The sequence below is a fragment of the Sapajus apella genome, unplaced genomic scaffold (genome assembly GCF_009761245.1).
Source record: "Sapajus apella isolate SASKATOON/1434 unplaced genomic scaffold, GSC_monkey_1.0 scaffold13, whole genome shotgun sequence".
Classification (NCBI taxonomy): Eukaryota; Metazoa; Chordata; class Mammalia; order Primates; family Cebidae; genus Sapajus; species Sapajus apella.
The window spans coordinates 10,212,666-10,232,865 of record NW_022436953.1 but is presented as its reverse complement, the minus strand read 5'-3'; the positions used below and the strand labels follow the sequence as shown (position 1 = coordinate 10,232,865).

Below are 20,200 nucleotides of genomic sequence, written 5' to 3'. Positions count from 1 at the left end.
TTCTCAATTTTGTATTATCCAGCTCATTTAATTAATATCAATGGAGTAATTTTACAAGCCAAATTCTGGCCACAAAGACATAAGAAACACAGTCATTTCCATAAAAGGGCTTGCAGCTGCTCAGGTAGGTCGACAAAGGGAATGTCTACAGAAGCATAAGGAAGGATATTGCCCCTGCCTAGCTACTGCCCAGTGGGTTTGCCGCCAAGTAGGTTTGGGGATGAGGTCACAAGGCAGGCAGTCTCAAGTAAACCTGGGCATGGAATTGGGAAGAGAAGAGCAAGGACAAACTAGACCCTGTCAGGACATCTGCATCTGCCTCCTGTTACCTCTAACTAAAAAGAATTTTGGAAGGAATTGACTGCTACTCCTTTCCTGCCTTCCAAATCTCATATTTCCTTTTGGTGAATTCTAATAGGAAACCATACAGAGACTCTGAGAAATATAGTTCAGGCAGAACTAAATCACAGTCTACCCCTTAAAAAAATGTTACCTGTGCAGGTATTTTTAAACCATATATAACTCCCAAATAAAAACAAAAGCAAAATTATGCATCTACCTAGCATGATGGCATTTCTGCCCCCCGATATGATTTAAACGTGATAAATAACTTCCCCCAAAATGAGAATATTTGAATATGCCACATTATCTCCTCTGGTTGAGTCATACTTTCTTTTCCTCTGCAACCTGAAAGCAAAATACTGAGATGTGGGATTAATCAATATAATCAATATTGACATATTTTTGCAGAAAACATAGGTAAATGTGAGAGAAGAAGACAAAAGGAAAGGATTCTTACACATGTGTGCGTGCACACACACACATCTATATACACACATACACACAAGTGAGAAGAAATTGACCACAGAGCTGAGACAGAAAAGTGCCTAGAACAGATCCTGGCATATACTGTATATTATAAAGCCTAAATTTTCATCAAATGAAGATGCATTATTATTTTTTGTATCAGAAAAAAAAAAATGCTGCCAATTAAACTACAGGTATATCCAAGATATATTGTGGGTTTCATTCCAGACCACCACAAAGAAGTGAATGGTGCAATATTCTTGCTGCTGGGGGAACAGCAAGGCCTGAGGAGAGGGAGAGCGATGGGGGAGTCGCTGGTCTGTGGAGCTGTTAGAACACACATGCCGTTTATCAATTAAGATTGGCAATCTTGTATGGTTGCTGTTTGTGGCACTCCAAAACAATCCCAATAGTCACATCAAAGATCACTGATCACATGTCGCCATAATAGATGTTATAATCATGAAAAAGTATGCGAGGTTGCAAAAATGACCAAAATGTGGCATGGAGACATGAAGTGGGCAAATGCTTTTGGGAAAATGGCACTGATAGAATTACAACATGAAGGATTGCCACAAACCTTCAATTTTTTTTTTAAGGAAACAAAAATAATAAACCCAGTATCTGTGAAGAGCAATACAATGAAGTGCAATCAAAGAAAGTATGCCTGTATAACATTTTAACAATCGTAAGATACCTACTGATGTAAAAGATGTTAAAATGAGAAAAATACTAGTATTTTGGAATGGGTGGAATAGGTGCTCAACAAATATTTTCTGAGTGAGTGAAAAATGAAGGATAATGGGAATGAGTTGGCATTGTTTATTCATTTTATTTATTTTACTATTTCAATTGACATAATAATCGTACATATTTATGGGATACATATAACGTATAGTTATCAGATCAGAGTAATTAGCATATCCATCTTCTCAAACATTTATTTCTTTGTGCTGGGATCATTTTCTGTCCTCTCCTCTAGCTATTTGAAAATATGTAATAGATTATTGTTAATGGAAGTCATCCTGTGGTGCTATTGAACACTAGCAATTATTCCTCCTATCTAGCTGTCATTTTGTATCTTTCAGTACATTTTCAAATTGAAGTTTGAATAGGTTTGTCATAGTAGATAACTACTGAGCTGTGGAATGCTAAATTCAAGACAGAAGGGTAGAGAAGACTGAAAAACTGAAGGTTGACTTATTTGAGCAGAAAAGATAGGCAGAGTAGAGAGAAAAAATTCTAAAACCAACTGTAAGGCTACTGAATCTATGTAGGTGAGCAGCCCTGACGTATTTATGCGTCAGAATCTCAGGATCAAAGAGAACTTTAGAAGTCATCTCATCTGACCTCCTATGACTTGCAGGAATCTCTTCTAAAAAATGCTGGAGAAATGGATGAAAACATCATTTTGGGTTGAGAATGGAATGTGGTCTGTCAGGACCTATCTTCCTCTAAAGAGAATGGCTAGAGGAAATGGACCCGTCTCACTATATTTTATTGTTGACTTTGGCACTTAAAACATCAACACCTCTAAACAGAATAATTCCATAATTTAGAGAACGCTGTCAAGGTTTTCACAGGCATAGCAAGATGTGCCCTGGCGGGGGGGACAGAACCTGCATTTATGAGATTTATGGTAAAGGGTTTTACATGAATGCTGAAGTTTAAGGCAGATAAATCCCAGAAGACAAATACTACCAATAATTAAATTACAAAGCCATTGTGATGTGCTGAACAGAGCAACTTTATGACTCTTGTGATAGGATGAAACTTGTTAGAATATTTATGCGCCTGGATAGCTGCTGCTTCACCATCCCATGGAGCAAAGCAGCTCTTCCATGTGCCTTCTACGATCAGTTAGCCTTCCTGAGTAATTCAGTAACCAAGGAAAGCAAGACGCCTAAGAGAGAGGAATCCCACAGAGACGTAGCAGACAACGACATCAGGCACAGCCTCACATTGGATCTCACATTTCAACAGCTCCTAGACCCAACATCTTTATGTTGTCATCTGACAATCAGGCTCTTTCTGTGGCAACCAGGGAAGCCCTAGAATAAATAAGAGCTCTGGCTCTCTGCATTGTTTTCTGCTTATGAATAAATAAAAAATAAGAACATCCCGGAAATAAGAGTCACTATAACAATCTTAACATTTATTTTTTTGAAAAATGAAGGAACTGTATTTTTTTGTGATTGTTGAAATACCTGAGTCATAAATCTAGGAGAGCTGAAGTGATATAGTTGTTTACCTGCTTTAATGACACCATAACCAGTCCATTCCATGGGATGACACTGACTTATTAAAAATAGATTACTTTCCTCTTTATAGGAAATTCTAGCTTTGCTCTAATTCATCATTTCTATAACAAGATTTGGGCATAGGATATTTTCCCTTTTATTTAATAATTTTAGAATTACAAAACGGTTACAAAGATAATACAGAGAGTTCCCATATGCTATTCGCCCAGCTTTACCTAATGTTAACGTCTTATATTACCATGGTACAATGTTCACTACTAGAAAATTAACATTGGTAGGAGACAATGAATGAAAATAGAGAATATCTGGATTTCTCCAGGTTTTCTGCTAATACTCACACCCCCGCTTTTTTTTTTCCTGAGCCAGGATACAATCCAGAATCCCAAATCGCATTTATTTTTCATGTCTTTTTAATCTCTTCAAACCAATGACAGTTCCTCAGTCTTTCTTTGTCTCTGATGACTTGGACAATTTTAAAGAGTAATAGTCAGATATTTTGTAGAATGCCCCTCAAATTGGGTTAATTAGTCCAATATCTTCTCATGATTACAGGGTTATAGATTGCTGTGAAGAATATCGCAGAAATGATGCACCCTTCTCATCACTTCATATCAAGGAGTATAAGATAGGAATATGTCTTTTTTTTGTTTTGAGACGGATTCTTGCTCTGTTGCCCAGACTGGAGTGCAGTGGCGCAATCTCAGCTCACTGCATCCTCAGCCTCCCAGGTTCAAATGATTCTCCTGCCTCAGCCTCCCAAGTAGCTAGGACTATAGGCACCTACCACCATGCCCGGCTAATTTTTGTATTTTTGGTAGAGATGGGGTTTCACCATATTAGCCAGGCTGGTCTCAAACTCCTTACCTTGTGATTCGCTCTCCTCAGCCTCCCAAAGTGCTGGAATTACAGGCTTGAGCCACTGTGCCCGGCCATCAAAATGTCTTATTACTAACGACGTTAACTCTGATTACTTGGTGAAGGTGGTGTCTCCCAGGTTTCTCCATTGCAAAGTTACTCTTTTTCTTGTCCCATACTCTATTTGTTGGAAGCAAGTAACTAAGTTCAGCCACACTCAAGGGCAGAAGTATTAAGTTCTGACTCCTGGCAGGATAAGTATCAAAATTTTCATGAACACATATTAATATATCCAGATAATTGATCAAGGTTTTGGAGAGATACTTAGAGACCATGCATTTTACCCACTAACTTTATTATTTGTAGACAGCCTTGCCTACAGCAATTATTACTGCTGTAGTACTTCTAATGAAGTTTGTATTTATTTTTATCATTTCTTTTTATTAACTGGAATTCTTCTGGAAGGAGTAATAGTTCCTTCTTGACCTTTTATTTATTATACCATTGTTCAGTAGCTCAGTCAATGAAGAGACCAAAAAAGATGGTGAATAAGCTCCATTCCGGATGGTGTTTTGTTGTTTCTTTACCAGTGTCCATTTCTCACTTCAGGTGTCCCTCTGCCCTGGCTCCAGCTATTGTCCAGATGATCCCTGTTGACCTACTAATTAAGGGCAAGACTTTTCGGCCTAATAACGTTTTCGTTTGTCTTTTTTTAAGAAGCGTTTTAGAGTCTGACCTGGAATAGAGACCTCAGAAGAAAATGCACTTTCTCTGTGACTGATTTTCTTGGTTGGCTGTGGAGGTTTGGGTTCTCACTCAGTAGTTCTGAGCTCTCCTCTTTGTTCAGTTGGGCAAATCACACATCTTTTCCAAAAGGAAGATGTTATACACATACACACGCACATGCACACACATGCAGGCACGCATGCATCACAGATATGCACACTCACTCAATTTTACCTTTCCCTGTCTCTCCTCTGTCTTAGACAAGGAAAAAAGCAAGCCTTGCTGCTCCCGAAAAACAAAACAAACATGTGAGAAGGGTGCTAACCTCTGTGTTTAAGTCATTTTAATTCCCCAGACAAGGAATGCAGGCTCTAAATTGACTGATTAAAAATATGTGAAGAATACATGGTGAATAAGCTCACTTCTGGATGGTGTTTTGATGTTTCTTTACCAATGTCCCAAGTAAGAAGGTAAATATTCTAAACGTTTTAAGTACTCTTATACCTTCTGGACTTACACCTCATGGAACTTATACCTTGTGGATAAGGGAAGACTACAGTATTTCCTCTTATAACAGTTCCTCCTATTGAAAAACCAGAGAGATTAGAGATACATAAAATATTTACCTACAAAGTTCATCAGTGCAGCATCATGTCTGAAAGTAAAATGATAGAAATTACCAATACTTTGTGATCAGAAAACTAGTTAGGTCACCTATAGAATATTGTACAATGGGCAAAACAGTGCATTCTAACATTATGTTATGTGTTATATTGTGTTCATGATGCAGAAATCATAAAAAGAAAAAATAATGCCTACACGAACACTGAAAACGTACTGGCCAGGCACGGTGGCTCACACCTGTAATCCCAGCACTTTGGGAGGCCGAGGCAGAAGGATCACCTGAGCTCAGGAGGTCAAGACCAGCCTGGGCAACATGGTGAAACCTCATCTCTACTAAAATACAAAAAATGAGTCGGGTGTAGTGTCGTGCACTTGTAGGCCCAGCTACTAGGGAGGCTGAGTCAGGAGAATTGCTTGAACCCTGGAGGTAGAGGTTGCAGTGAGCCAAGATCATACCACTGCACTCCAGCCTGGCAATAAGAGAAAGACTCCATCTCAAAAAAAAAAAAAAAATTACTGAAGGATCAACAGCAAAATATTAAAGGTGGTTAATTCTAGATGGAGGGATTGTGAGAATGTTTTAGTTTCTTTTTTATACTTTGGTATACTTTGTATTATATTTTCAATGAATACATATTCCATTTTCAGTCGTATTTTTTAAAGCAGTATTATTTTTAAAGCATGTTATTTAAATAAATTATACAGGCCAGGCACAGTGGCTCACACCTGTAATCCCAGCACTTTGGGAGGCCAAGGTGGGTGGATCATTTGAGGTCAGGAGTTTGAGACCAGCCTGGCCAACATGGTGAAACCCTGTCTCCACTAAAAATACAAAAATTAGCTGGGCATAGTGGTGTGTGCCTATAGTCCCAGCTCCTTGGGAGGCTGAGGCAGAAGTATCCCTTGAACCTGAGAGGTAGACATTACAGTGAGCAGAGATCATGCCTTTGCACTCTGCACTGCAGCCTGGGTGACAGAATGAGACTCATCTCAAAAGTAAATAAAATAAACAAATTAAATAATAATAATAAGGGAGTGAAACATATTTCCAAACAGGTCGTGGTGGAGTGGGATTGGTGGTAGCCAAGCAGCAGGAGGGCATGCTGACGCCTGTGGAATAGTCACAGCGAATAAAGTCTCCTCTCCCTGGCTTCTCTTTCCTTTCTTTTTATCCTCATTCTGTCTCCAGTGACTTCATTTGCGCTTCTCATTCTCCTATCCTCTATTTCCCATGTTCTCTCTCTTTTTTTTAGATGAAATCTCACTGTCACCCAGGCTGGAGTGCAGTGGTACGATCTTGGCTCACTGTAACCTCCACCTCCTGGGTTCAAGTGATTCTTCCTCCTCAGCCTCCCGAGTAGCTGAGACTACAGGTGCCCGCCACCACACCCGGCTAACTTTTTGTATTTTTAATAGAGATGGGGTTCCCCTGTGTTAGCTAGGGTGGTCTCCATCTCCTGACCTCGTGATCCACCCGCCTCGGCCTCCTAAAGTTCTGGGAGTACAGGCATGAGCCACGGTGCCCAGCTTCCCAAGTCCTCTTTTACTCCCTCTCTTTCCCTTTCCCTCCTCCCTTTCTGTCTTTTCTTTCTGTCACATTGAGATATTTTCAAATCCAACTTTAGGAATTCACATCCAGAGTGGACTACTGATTTGAAAACAGACCAAAAAAAGAGATAAATTAAAAGGTGTGTTTTCATTTTTTGTTTTCACACTGGTTTCCTTGGCTAAGCAGTTAATATGAGTTCAAAAGGAAACTGGCACAGCCTTCAAAGTATTTTCACAAAATAGCGTCCCTGTCTTTGCCCAGTTCCAAATCCCTTCACACCTTGTACTAAAAACTCCAGAAATTTTTCATCAACATAAAAAGTACAGGTAGTACATCCCTAATTTGAAAACCCCAAACCCCAAATGCTCCAAAATCTGAAACTTTTTGAGTGATGACATGATGTCACAAGTGGGAAATTTCATATCATACTTTGTGCCGTGGGTTCTGGGTTCTGGTTGAAATGCAGACATGACTTGGTTTTATTCACAAAACTACTAACCATATTTTATAAAACTGGCCACATGTGGTGGTTCACACCTGTAATCCCAGCACTTTGGGAGGCCGAGGTGGGCAAATTACTTGAGGTCAGGAGTTTGAGGCCAGCACTGGCAACATGGTGAAACCTCATTTCCACTAAAAATACAAACATTCACTGGGTGTAGTGGCATGTGCCTGTAGTCCAAGCCACTTGGGAGACTGGGACATGAGACTCACTTGAACCCAGAAGACAGAGGCTGCAGTGAGCCGAGATTGTGCCACTGCACTCTAGCCTGGGTGACAGAGCTAGACTCCATCTCAAAAAAAATTATATAAAATTATCTTTTGGTTATATGTATAAGGTGTTATAAAACATAAATGGATTTTGTTTTTAGACTAGGGTCCCATCCCTAAGATATCTCAGTATGTATATACAGACATTCTAAAATCTGAAAAAAAAAAAAAAATCTGAAACCTTTGGGTCCCCCAAGTACTTCAGCTAAGAGATATTCAACCTCTCCTAAGAACAACTGCCATTTCACATCTCAGAAATTGTCTTTGTGATGAAAATAAACCTGATTTTCTCCTGTATCTAACCCAATTTCATTCTTAGTTCCTTCAAAGCTTTGCTGACTGGGTCTCTTTTCCTTCTCAATTGAAGTACTTGAGGGCAATAGGCTTTCAGTGTGTTTTTCTGGAAGTACCCATACCCAGCAAGAAAGCAAGAGAAGGCTTGTAGTGTGGAGGTACACTAAACTGCCTTACCTGCAGGCCAGGGACTGAGCTGTCCATGTAAAAACGAACACTGTGTTATCTGAGAAGGGCTAGAATTTATGAGTCATGTTGCAAATGACTGCAGAAAAGCCACCTTTGCACTTAGAAACCCTGCTATTTAAGGTGGAAGCTGAAGAAATTAGTATCTAGTCTGTTTCCAATCTTTGGGACGTGGGACCCCTCAAATACATCTAGGCTCATGACTTCCGATATACATAATATTTGCAGGATGTTGAAATGTCAGGATTTCCCATTTCTCCATTTATTTTATAATATTTATTTGAGACAAAGACCCTTACTCTGTCACCCAGGCGGGATCAGAGTGGCATGATCTTGCCTCACTGCAACCTCTGCTTCCTGGGGTCAGTGATTCTCCTGCCTCAGTCTCCCAAGTAGCTGGGATTACATTAGTATGCCACCACCCCCAGTTAACTTTTGTATTTTTAATAGAAACGGGGTTTCACCATGTTGGCCAGGCTGGTCTCGAACTCCTGACATCAAGCAATCCACCCACCTTACCCTCTCAAAATGCTATAATTACAGGCATGAACCACCATGCCTGGCTTCTCATCTTTTTAGTATGTAAGACGCACACATTACCTTCCTAGTTAACACTGTCTTACCTCAGACACTGAGGTGTAAATTTTTTTTTTCCATGAAAAGAATCATCGAGATTAGTTAAGGACCAGGGTTAGTAATTCCAACCTTGACACACTGTGAGTGGTATGACTTTGGACATGGTATTTACCCTCCGGAAGCCTGGGCTTGCTTAATTGGAACAGGAGGTGTTTGAACTAGTTAATCTCTAACAGTCTTTCTGTCTCTAAAGGATTCCTTAATTCATACTGTTGACAATAGTAGTGGCTACACATATATCTTCTTTTACCCTTCATGACAATCGTGTTATTAGGCACTATGATCACTGTCTTTTTTCTAGGCGGTCTGCGGAGCCCTAGAGAAATTAGAATGCTTAGGTTCCAGTCTGATGGTATCTTTTATTAGCCGTATGCCCTTTAGCCAAGTAAATTGCTTTCAGAGATAGCACCGTCTTTCTCTTATCTTGTCATTGTTTTTCCTGAATTTGTGTCATGTATGAATTTTCTAGGCACACAACATGTATTTTCATCCAAGTTGTTGACAATTGATGAGCAGGACAGCAAGAAGAGCACATCCTTGCGGCCCTGTATGACATCAATCTCACACTTAATAGATGGACATCAGCCATTGATTGTCACCACAGAACAATGTTTGTTTGTTTGTTTTTTATGTAGCTAATACCTTGTATTTTATATATTTTTCCTCACACAGCTTTCAAGTTATGAGCATCAGCTGACACGTTTATTTTTAATTTTCCTGTCTTCTCTGTTGAATTGTAAGCCTCATGAGGTACAGAGATTTTTCTGTTTTATTCACTGCTAAACCCCTAATGCCTAGAACTACACCTAGCATTTGTAGGTACTCGGTAAACATATTTAAAATTTTATTCATTTATTCATTAAAAATTTAATTTGGAATCAACCATCTGCCATGCCCGGTGTTAAATATGAAGGATATTCCAGGTATCCTCCATTTAGAGCAATAGTCTCCATGGTAACTTACCTGTACCTTCCCCCCAGGGGGGTAGTTGGTGATTCTTTGAGGTGTGGGAAAAAGATATTCACTTTCTGATTATTCTTTGCCCCTATTTTCGTTTCTATTGTGTGTATATTTTCTAAAGTCAATATGTAAGTACTTACTGCATTTTCACAACTTGTATCTAATCATCATTTATTGGGTGTGTCCACTTTTCCCCTCTTGCTTGATGTGTTCAAACAAAACGTGGAGAGAGCTGTTCTGGAATTCCCTTATGGAATATAACTTCCATGGGTCACATTATCTCCAGCAGCAAAAATGCTCAGGTTTCAATTTTCAATTTTTTTTGTTGTTGTTGTTGAGACAGATTTCCCCTCTGTCACCCAGGCTGGAGTGCAGTGGTGTGATCTTGGCTCACTGCAGCCTCCACCTCCTGGTTTCAAGCGATTCTCCTGCTTCAGCCTCCCTGGATTGCAGGCATGTGGCAGCATGCCTGGATAATTTTTGTATTTTTAGTGAGATGAGGTTTCACCATGTTGGCCAGCCTGGTCTCAAACTCCTGACCTCAAGTGATCCACCCACCTTGGACTCCAAAAGTGCTGGGATTACAGGCATGAGCCACCATGTCCAGCTAAGGCACCTTTTTTGTAATTGACAGTTTTTCCCAGGGGAAAAATGGGCCAAACTCTGGACTTGCCTCTCTGAATTTCCATCTTCTCTCAGTTTTTGGACTCATAATTCATTATATTCTGATAAGACCTATTATATTCTGATAAGACCTACTCTTATTACTTTTAATATTTACCCAACCATAGTAAGTATATAGTTCAAATATGTAGTCCACTAACTGTGCTTTTTTTTTTTTTTTTTTTTTTTTTTTTTTTAAGACAGAGTCTTGCTCTGTCACCCTGGCTGGAGTGCAGTGGCACGATCTCGGTTCGCTGCAGCCTCCACCTCCCAGGTTCAAGCAATTCTCATGCCTCAGCCTCCCAAGTAGCTGGGACTACAGGCACATGCCACCATGCCCAGCTAATTTTTTGTATTTTAGTGGCGACATGGTTTCACCATGTTAGCCAGGATGGTCTCAATCTCCTGACTTCATGATCCGCCCGACTCGGCCACCAAAGTGCTGAGATTACAGGCTTGAGCCACCACACCCAGCTCTAACTTTGCCTTTTAAAATAGTCCCTGGCTGGGCACAGTGGTTCACCCCTGTAATCTCAGCACTTTGGGAGGCCAAAGAGGAAGAATTGCTTGAGTCCAGGAGTTCAAAACCAGCCTGGGCAGTGTAGTGAGATCCTGGGAATACAGATGTGAGCCACTATGCCTGGGCTTTAAAAAACATTTTTTTTTTTTTTTTTGAGATAGAGTCTCGTTCTGTAGCCTAGGCTGGAGTGCAGTGGCCTGATCTTGGCTCTCTGCAACCTCCGCCTCCCAGGTCCCGGTTCAAGCAATTCTCCTACCTCAGCCTCCCAAGTAGCTGGGATTACAGGCACAATCCACCATGCTCAGCTAATTTTTGTATTTTTAGTAGAGACGGGGTTTCACCATATTGGCCAGTCTGATCTTGAACTCCTGACCTCGTGATCCACCCGCCTTGACCTCCCAAAGTGCTAGAATTACAGGCATGAGCCACCATGCCCAGCCAAAAAGTTTTTTAAAAGAGATGGAGTCTGGTTTTGTTGCCCAGGCTGGTCTCAAACTCCTGGGCTCAAGCAGTCCTCCCAACTAAGCCTCCCAAAATGCTGGGATTACAGGTGTGAGCCACCATGCTGAGCAATTCCTTTAACCTTATATTTGCTCTGCCCTCTAGTCTGAAGTTCTTTGTCCTTAACAGAAATGGATAAAGAGAGGAGAAGTGGGGAGATTCTGTCTTCTCCTTGTCTTTGGTTACCGTGGCCCCTCCAGGCCCTTGCAGCAATCTCCAGCCCCCTTCCTCTCACTCTGCACTTAACATCAACACAAGCACGCCCCCTCCAGGAGGTCCTTAGCACTGCTTCTTGGACCAAAACTCAGGCTTTCACCTTCCTGGGCCTTTTACCAAGATGGTGTCAGACTTCTAAGTGTTCAGGATTTAAGAAAATCCCACAACTCCTCCCTACACAAAATTCACTCATCCTTTTTTCTCTCCATTTGTGATTTGCCCACATTTACTACCCTCTTAGACTTTATTTTCCAAATGGAGAATATTTTCTTTGTATTAAATAGTACAGTTGTATTAATTATTAGAGTATCACATATATACATCTTCCTTATAAAAATTCTCAAATTACTGATAAGTATAAGGATCTCTTTGACTATCACCCACAACCCTCAAACTCTACCAAAAGTGAACTGCAATTATGAATGTTTAATGTGTATCTCCCGTTTTTTTTTTTTTTTTTTTTTCATTTACGTATATTTTTTTCTTTGGCCTATCAATAGACAACAACCGAATTAAGAGGATATTTTCATTTAATAGGTTGCAATAATATAGTTAGAGATTTATCTCATTGATTTTATGATCTGGTGTGGAACCATCTCCAAGATATATTATTGAGTAAATTTAACAAGTTGCTAAAAATATGTAGGGTATGATACCACTGAAGTTTAAAAAGATAAAAAGAGATCTTATTAAAAATGTTTTAAGCTTCTCCTTTACCTTAATATCACGCTCTTTGATCAGTTGAAATGCATTTCTCTGTATCTCACTGGTGCTGTGAGTTTTGTTCGGAGATCAGGAGCTCTGATCTGGGCATGGTCCTTGGTGTGTCTCTGTAGGCTCCCACATCTCTTCTTTTGGGGGTGGGGAGAAGAGGCTTGCAGGCTGGAGTGCAGTGGCATGATCTCGGCTCACTGCAACCTCCGCCTCCCAGATTCAAGTGACCACCTGCCTCAGTCTCCTGAGTAGCTGGGGTTACAGACATACGCCCTCATGCCTGGCTGATTTTTGTATTTAGTAGAGATGGGGTTTCATCATGTTGGGCAGGCTGGTTTCGAACTTCCAACTTCAAGTGATCCACCTGCCTTGCCTTCCCAAAGTGCTGGGATTATAGGGGTGAGCCACTGTGCCTGCCCCCCCTTTTTTAAATAACACATCTTTAAGAAACAACAAAGACAAAGCGAAAGGGTGTAAAAGTGGGGAAATAAGAAGGAAACAACAAGAAAATGCAAACACTGATGGAAAAAGCAAAGTCATGAAATTGGGAAAGGAAGGGGAGACCTGCTGCAGAAAACTTCGTCTTGGCTGGTTTAGACCTGGTCATTGTGATGTCTCCAGAGACATGTTGCTTGTTTAAACATTGTTGTTTAAACTTTAAGTCCTATTTATCAAGCCCTTTGTGCAATAAACATCTTCACCTCCTCACTGCCCTCCTGAGCTTTATGCATTTCATCATACTGTCGTACCTCACTTTGCTTCCCTACACACACACTCACACTCACACACACACACACACACACACACTCTCTCTCTCTCTCTCTCTCCCTCCCTCCCTCTCTCTCTTTTTCTCTCTTTCTCTCTCTCTCTCTTTTTCTTTCACAAACACATACACATGCGCACACACACACAGAGAGACACACTTTGCTGCAGATGTCAAAGAAATAAACACTTGGGCTCCTGGCTTGGGGAGTAAGGACAACAAAATGCAGCATGTGGAAGACTTCAGGTTGCTAGCAGTGCTGATTCTCAGTAGACCATTATGCATTCAGGGGACTAAACATCATTTTTATCGGTCTGTTTATTGATTGATCTGTCTATTTGTTATTTTTAACAGGTAACTTTGGTTCTGGGGAACCAATGTGACAGTGTTGAGGGGCCAGAGGAATAAAAGCAGAAAGCAGATACGTTTCTTAGGCTTAAGGGAGAGGTTAAATGGCACCTGAGGCTGCTTTGTAGATTATCTGGTCCATTTGCTCTTGCTGGACAGCAGATGAGACCTCAGGCCAAGATGCTCTCTTCAAAAATATAAGCTGTGGCCTTAACCAGGGTATTCTGATGATGTTTGTGTGAGGGCCTAATTATAGCGGCAGGTGAAGGGGAAACCCTTGACTGTAGGAGAGGAAACCAAGGTATCTTACTGCCAATACCTGCCGGGTGCTTTGGTAGCAGACAGACCCTCTTGCTCTCATGGGCTTTGTTTGTGAAGAGGGCTGTGGGAGCCTGAAGAGGAAGGCAGGGGTCTCCATCCTTCCAGCCTCCATTGCTCTGCAGGTCCTCCTCGTTCCTTTCCGTACGCCATTAACTGCAATTCTAAATCTGAATAAATATGTGCTATCCCATCATGATATTTATTTTGTAATACTTGCTACTTGCTCTGCAGTTATCTACATCAGGACATTTTGTGGGTCTGCAGCATTTATTCAGCACTATATTCAGCTGCCATAAACTTGGACAAAATGCCAGGCGAATGATAAACTAGTGACATTTCTGAGTTTCTCCGTAGAAAATGTCTACAAAGGCTGCGTTTGGCCGATTCTATTTCAGAAGGCTGATGGTGCGCTGCCCACATCACTGGTGTACTATATCGGAGTGCGATTTATTTTTATTCCTATGTGAACACCTACTTAAGATACTAGAAGCATACATGCAGGAGTCTGCAGTGATCTTTGTCTTGTTTTCATCAACAAAGCTGATCTGGCATGACCTGTGCAACTTCACCTCATACTCCTTCAATAGCGAGGACCACACATAGACCAGGACGGAAGTTCTTTTCAGCTGCTCATAAATGTATATGCTTACCTTTCTTTTTAAAATTCATTTATTATACTTTAAGTTCTGGGGTACATATGCAGAACATGCAGGTTTGTTACAAAGGTATACGTGTGCCATGGTGGTTTCCTGCATTCATCACCCTATCATATACATCAGGTATTTCTCCTAAGGCTAACCCTCCCCTAGTCCCCCCAGCCCCCAACAGGCCCCAGTGTGTGATAATCCCCTCCCTGTGTCCATGTATTTTCATTGTTCATCACCCACTTATGAATGAGAACATACAGTGTTTGGTTTTCTGTTCTAGTGTCAGTTTGCTGAGAATGATGGTTTCCAGCTTCATCCATGTCCCTGTAAAGGACATGAACTCATCCTTTTTTTAGTGGCTGCATAGTATTCCATGGTGTACTGGTCCCAAAACAGAGATATAGACCAATGGAACAAAACAGAGGCCTCAGAAATAAGGCCACACATCTACAATGATCTGATCTTTAACTAAAACCTGACATGCTTACCTTTTTTTAGTGCCATCTCATGGCTTTCAGGATCAAACACAAAACCTTAACATTATGCAAAAACTGCTTTTTGATTGGGCCCCTGGTAACTTTTCAGTTTTCTTTTACTAATCTACTTTGAAAACACTGGATTCAGCCTATTGACTTACAATAGATGCCTCTATGGGTCATCTTCTCTTTGAGTTAGGGCCCCAGTACCTGCTATTTGTCTCTAAATAGAATGTTCTTCCCTCCTTCTGTCCACATATCTTATTGTCGAATATACTTGAAGATTCTATTCATTTACTCCAAAGGGTTCCTAGACCTTCCTTCTCCTCCAGGTTTCCATCTGCAGGTGAAAGATCACTCTTCTGGTGTCTCCAAATAGCACCTTGAATGTTAGAACCCTTGCTTCATTGGGTTACTGCCACTTCTGTAGTTCTAAAGTGCTTAAGTGCAGTAATTTTGTAGCCCTCGTTCTGGTTGCACAATAGAGGTTTGGAATGTTTCACTGCCTAATTAAATGAATAAATAAGTCAGTGAATTTTATTTATTCATATAATTGATCTCTAAGCCATTGACTCATTGTTTGTCTATTATGACAATAAATAATTGTGATAAATCATTCCTGTTAGCAAGACATCCATGATAGGTCAGAAATTTTTTAGTGCCAACATAAATTTTAATTTCTTAGGTGAGCATTTATATTCCCCTCCCATTTCTTGAAATAAGGGGGAAAGGGCCGGGTGCGGTGGCTCCCGTGTGTAATCTCAGCACTTTGGGAGGCCAAGGCAGGCGTATCACGGTGTCAGGAGTTTGAGATCAGCCTGGCCAACGTGGTGAAACCGCATCTCTACTAAAAATAGAAAAATTAGCCAGGTGTGGTGGCTTGCACCTGTAGTTCCAGTTACTCAGGAGGCTGAGGCAGAAGAATTGATTGAAACTAGAAGGTAGAGGTTGCAGTGAGCCGAGATCGTGCCACTGCACTCCAGCCTGGGTGAAACAGGGAAACTCTGTCTCAAAGGAAGGAAAGAAGGGGGAAAGAAGAGAAGTTATCTGGTTATCTGTATTTACTGATCCCTAGCTATGTGCCAGCGATCCTGTTGGTACTTAAAGATGTACATTATAGGAAAAATTATGTTAACTTCTTTTTAGAGAGTAAAAAAAAAATGACAGCATGGAGTTATTAACTATCTTAAGAAAAGTTACATCTACAGATACATTAATACATGCTGATATGGCTGGTTTATGCACTTCTCCTTCCTCGAAAACCATTCAGTTAATGCTTTTTGATACTCTATCTGTGGCATGCAGGTGCCTGGCGCAGAGATGCAGAAAAGTTTGAGTCTGTCAATAAAGGAGATCGACAAATGAGTCACCAGTTATAACATGGCCTCTTTTTTTTCTGTGCAAAAGTATGTGCATCATTCTGAAAGCCTCAGAAAGAATAACTAACTTGGCTTAAGTGGCATCCCCACTGAGAAGCCTATTTTCAACTTCAGTCATCTGCAGCTGAGCCACAGTGATAAGAGTTATGAAGGCAGAAGAAGGATGAGAGGAGATCCCAGGCAGACACCAGGATGTGCACAGGAAGAATCCCTTTTCCTTCTGTAAAATTCAGTTCAAGTAGGGAGTTCATTTTCCTGGTTCAACAGAAAGGCAATATGAAGGCACACAAGATACATCTACTGATTGCCTCTTTTTTAATAATTAAAATCTCCTAGACAACATTTTTATTGTATATTTATAGAGAGGTTCTTTCTGAGTCCCAGAAATGAGTAACATGCTATATTGGACATGAGTAAATATTGACTGGTGAAAAATGTTGTGTATATATTTACTGAGAAAACTTGTTTCTCTGTACTTCGGTAAGCATAGAGAATTCAGTGATAAAAGAACACTTGCCTTTGGGAGCTCAGTGTAGAAAACGAGTCATTTATGCAGACGTGCAGCAAATCATTATGAACTATGACAGTGATGTGTGCCGTATAACCTAGAGGCATAAAGCAAAGGTGACTAATCCCTTGTGCTTAATACCGGAAGTCAGATTTGCCAACGTCTTTGAATACAGCTGTTTGAATATCAGTCTAGAGATCTCATTCTGCAAGTAAGACCATGAAGAGTCCATTTTGTATTAACTTCTATGTCGATGCTGTTTTTCTTTGATGATTATCATGATGATGGTGATGATGAAATACAGTTGGTCTTAAAACACACAGAAAACCACCGAACCCTGTAGCGCCAACAAAAATTCAGGAGCATACATAGGCTACAGTCATGGTACCATTTGGGTCAACTGCAGCGATATGCTTTTCCAAGGTATCTCATCAATGACAGGACCATTAAAATCAGGACCTATACAGATGTTCAGCGTTGACTGGCCTCAGCAATTAAGAACTTACTAGGGCCATAAAGGAAAAGGAGCAATCATTCTTTATTATCTGTGACTGCTAGAGATACTCTTGGATCACAGGTCTAAGGATGAGCACATCATCAAATAAAAATTAGTGGAAACACTGTGGTTTGCCTTTCATATGTAAAGTTTTATTGTGTTGTTGTAATTGTTTACTATAGATGAACAAAGGAGTAAAGAGGTTTGTTAGCCACAGTAGATTTGGGGAGAACAAAGAACTCTGTTGTGCTCTTGCCTCTTTTTTGTTAGTTGATAAGGCAGCGGAGGGATGTCACTGGAAACAACAGCTTTGCCATTAAAGGTAATGCAAGATTTTAAGGAACTACTGCTTATTTATTTGAGGCCATAAGCTCATGGAAAGCTACACTGAATGGGTAATTATTTTACCTCCCATTGACACTAGCCATAAGCCAAGCAGATAGGCTTGCATGCTAGTTTTTAGCCTTGTGTTTCTGGGATGCTGGGCTTCTCCTGAGAATAGTCGTTTCAAGGATGAGACTTTCGGTAAGATGGACAGTTGAACAACATGTAACTGTCCGTTTTGAACTAAAACAGTTAACTGCTGAGCTTTCTGGACGGAGGCTTTTCAAGCAGCTCATTTACTTTTCTTTTTCCTTTTTTTTTTTGAGACAGACTCTTGCACTATCGCCCAGGCTGGAGCGCGATGGTGCAATCTGAGCTCACTGCAACCTCTGCCTTCCGGTTCACGCAATTCTCCTGCCTCAGCCTCCTGAGTACCTGGGGTTATAGGCGCACACCACCATACCGGGCTAATTTTTTTTTTTTTTTTTAATAGAGATGGGGTTTCACTATGTTGGTCAGATGGGTCTTAAACTCTGGACCTTGTGATCTGCCCACCTCAACCTCCCAAAGTGCTGGGATTACAGGCCTGAGCCACCACACCTGGCCTCATTTTCTGTTTTGATGCTCATGACTGTGGTCTTGTCAGAAGTCACCACCTGCCTCAGTGTGGGAAGAGTCACCACCCATAGCCTACTAGTCGCTGCAGTATTAGTTGCTGCTTGGATTCAAGAAGATTCCAGTGATTAAAATGTCCAAATGCATGTCCCATGTCTATATGAGGGAAATTATGATACCCTTATTAGGAAATACCTGCTTCCTGGGGGAAGAAGAAAGTAGGATTTCATGTTCCAAGCTTAGGCTCTGAATTTCAGGCCATGTATCAATCAGAGAAAACTTACAGCCGTAACTGGGACTTAAGGAGACTTCTTTTCTCCAGATGAAGAGTGATGAAGCTAGCTAGCCCTCAGATTCTTTGAGTTGGGAAAATGAGTTTAAGTAAGTAGAGTTCTGGGAATGTCCCCAGGACAATGATTAATGATTAACTTCAGAAAATCCAGGCCTTTCTAGCTCTTTGTCTTCCTTTCTCTTTACCTCCTTTCTCTTGTCCTCCCTGCCCTTCCTCCTAACTTCTTTACTTTTTTTTAATCCTTCCTTCTTTCCTTTCTTCTTTCATTTCTCATTTGACTCTCTATTATATACCAGGAACTATACCTATGAATATAAAGTGTGTAAAGAGAAGACCCTCCAGTACCTCTATTGGGTATCTCTGTGTGTGTATCTTTTGTGTTTTTGTGTGTGTTAGTGGAAGGGCATGCCTTCACATTGGAAAAACAAAAATCTTTTTTTTTTTTTTGACGGTCTCCCTCTGTCTCCCAGGCTGGAGTGCAGTGGCACACTGCTGGCTTACTGTAACCTCCGCCTTTTGGGTTCAAGCGATTATCCTGCCTCAGTCTCCTGAGTAGCTGGGACTACAAGCCCCTGCCACCACACCCGACTAATTTTTGTATTTTTAGTAGAGATGGGGTTTCACCATATTGGCCAGGCTGGTCTTGAATTCCTGACCTTGTGATCCAGCCATCTTGGCCTCCCAAAGTGCTGGGATTACAGGCATGAGCCAAGCACTTGGCCAAAAAAAATTCTTATAACAAACTCTAATAAGGATCTTACAGGATTTATAAGAAACTCTTGCTGATAGGAGGAAAAGGCTTTCCCTGTCATAAATGAGACATATTTAACAGAGGAAGTGACTTTTCAGTTGTTTCTTAAACTACAATTCAGAGGGTTAGGGGAAGCCAGAGAAGAGCATCTCAAATTGAAAACAGAAGCTTACAGAGGCTCACAGAGGGGCGAGGAAATGAATGTGGCACTTTCAGAGAACGGCAACATTTTTCAGTGTGGCAGGAGATGGGCCAGCAAAAGCGACATGGACCCAGTCTGTGTAGAGTGGTGGATACCACACTAGGCCCTGGAGGGATAAGTACTTTTAACATCTGCATTTTCTAGCTTGGATTGAGCGGCTGGGCTAAGTGGCGAGGGGCAGGCAGAGGTATTAATTTGGAGGCATTTCACTGTTTTCTATGTAGAAATGGAATTTCTGCAAAGCCTGTTTTCTGTGTAGAAATGGAAGTTCTGCAAAGCCTGATTTTTTTCAAAAAGTCCAGATGTTCCCAAGTTTAATTAATCTTGTATAAAAATCCTAAAGTGTGATTGCCATATTATTTATGTTACAGAATAATAATTATTTTCTACTTAATAGAGCTCACTGCAAGATTACACAAAATAACGTGTCTCCAAGGCATTTTAAATAGGCGTTGATTTCGCTTATACATATGGTTTCAGGCATGTATCAGAAAGTGAGGTGCATCTATATATTTCTCTTTACACTGATTTGACAATACAGAGAGTGGTCACTCTGCTGTAAAAGTCATGGGATTTGTTCATAGGACAGTAGTAGGTGGCTTGGCAAGTTTCAAATGAAAAAATTAATTAGATTAGTGAGCTATGTCAATCACTGTTCAAGTCACCCAGCTAAAGAAGCATGCCTGGCATCTGCCTAATAAGTTTTGAAAGTTTAATACACTGTCACTGGGGTTGTTGCAAGAGTACACACACAGCATGTGTCCAGCCTGTTTGCAAGTTCCAGCTAATAACACA

General features: G+C 40.8%; 1 protein-coding gene across 5 annotated transcripts in view; it reads left to right on the top strand.

Annotated features, from left to right (window-relative positions):
- SORCS1 (sortilin related VPS10 domain containing receptor 1) overlaps positions 1-20,200 on the top strand; it is a 583,838-nt gene that overhangs the window by 403,973 nt on the left and 159,665 nt on the right. The window lies entirely within an intron of this gene.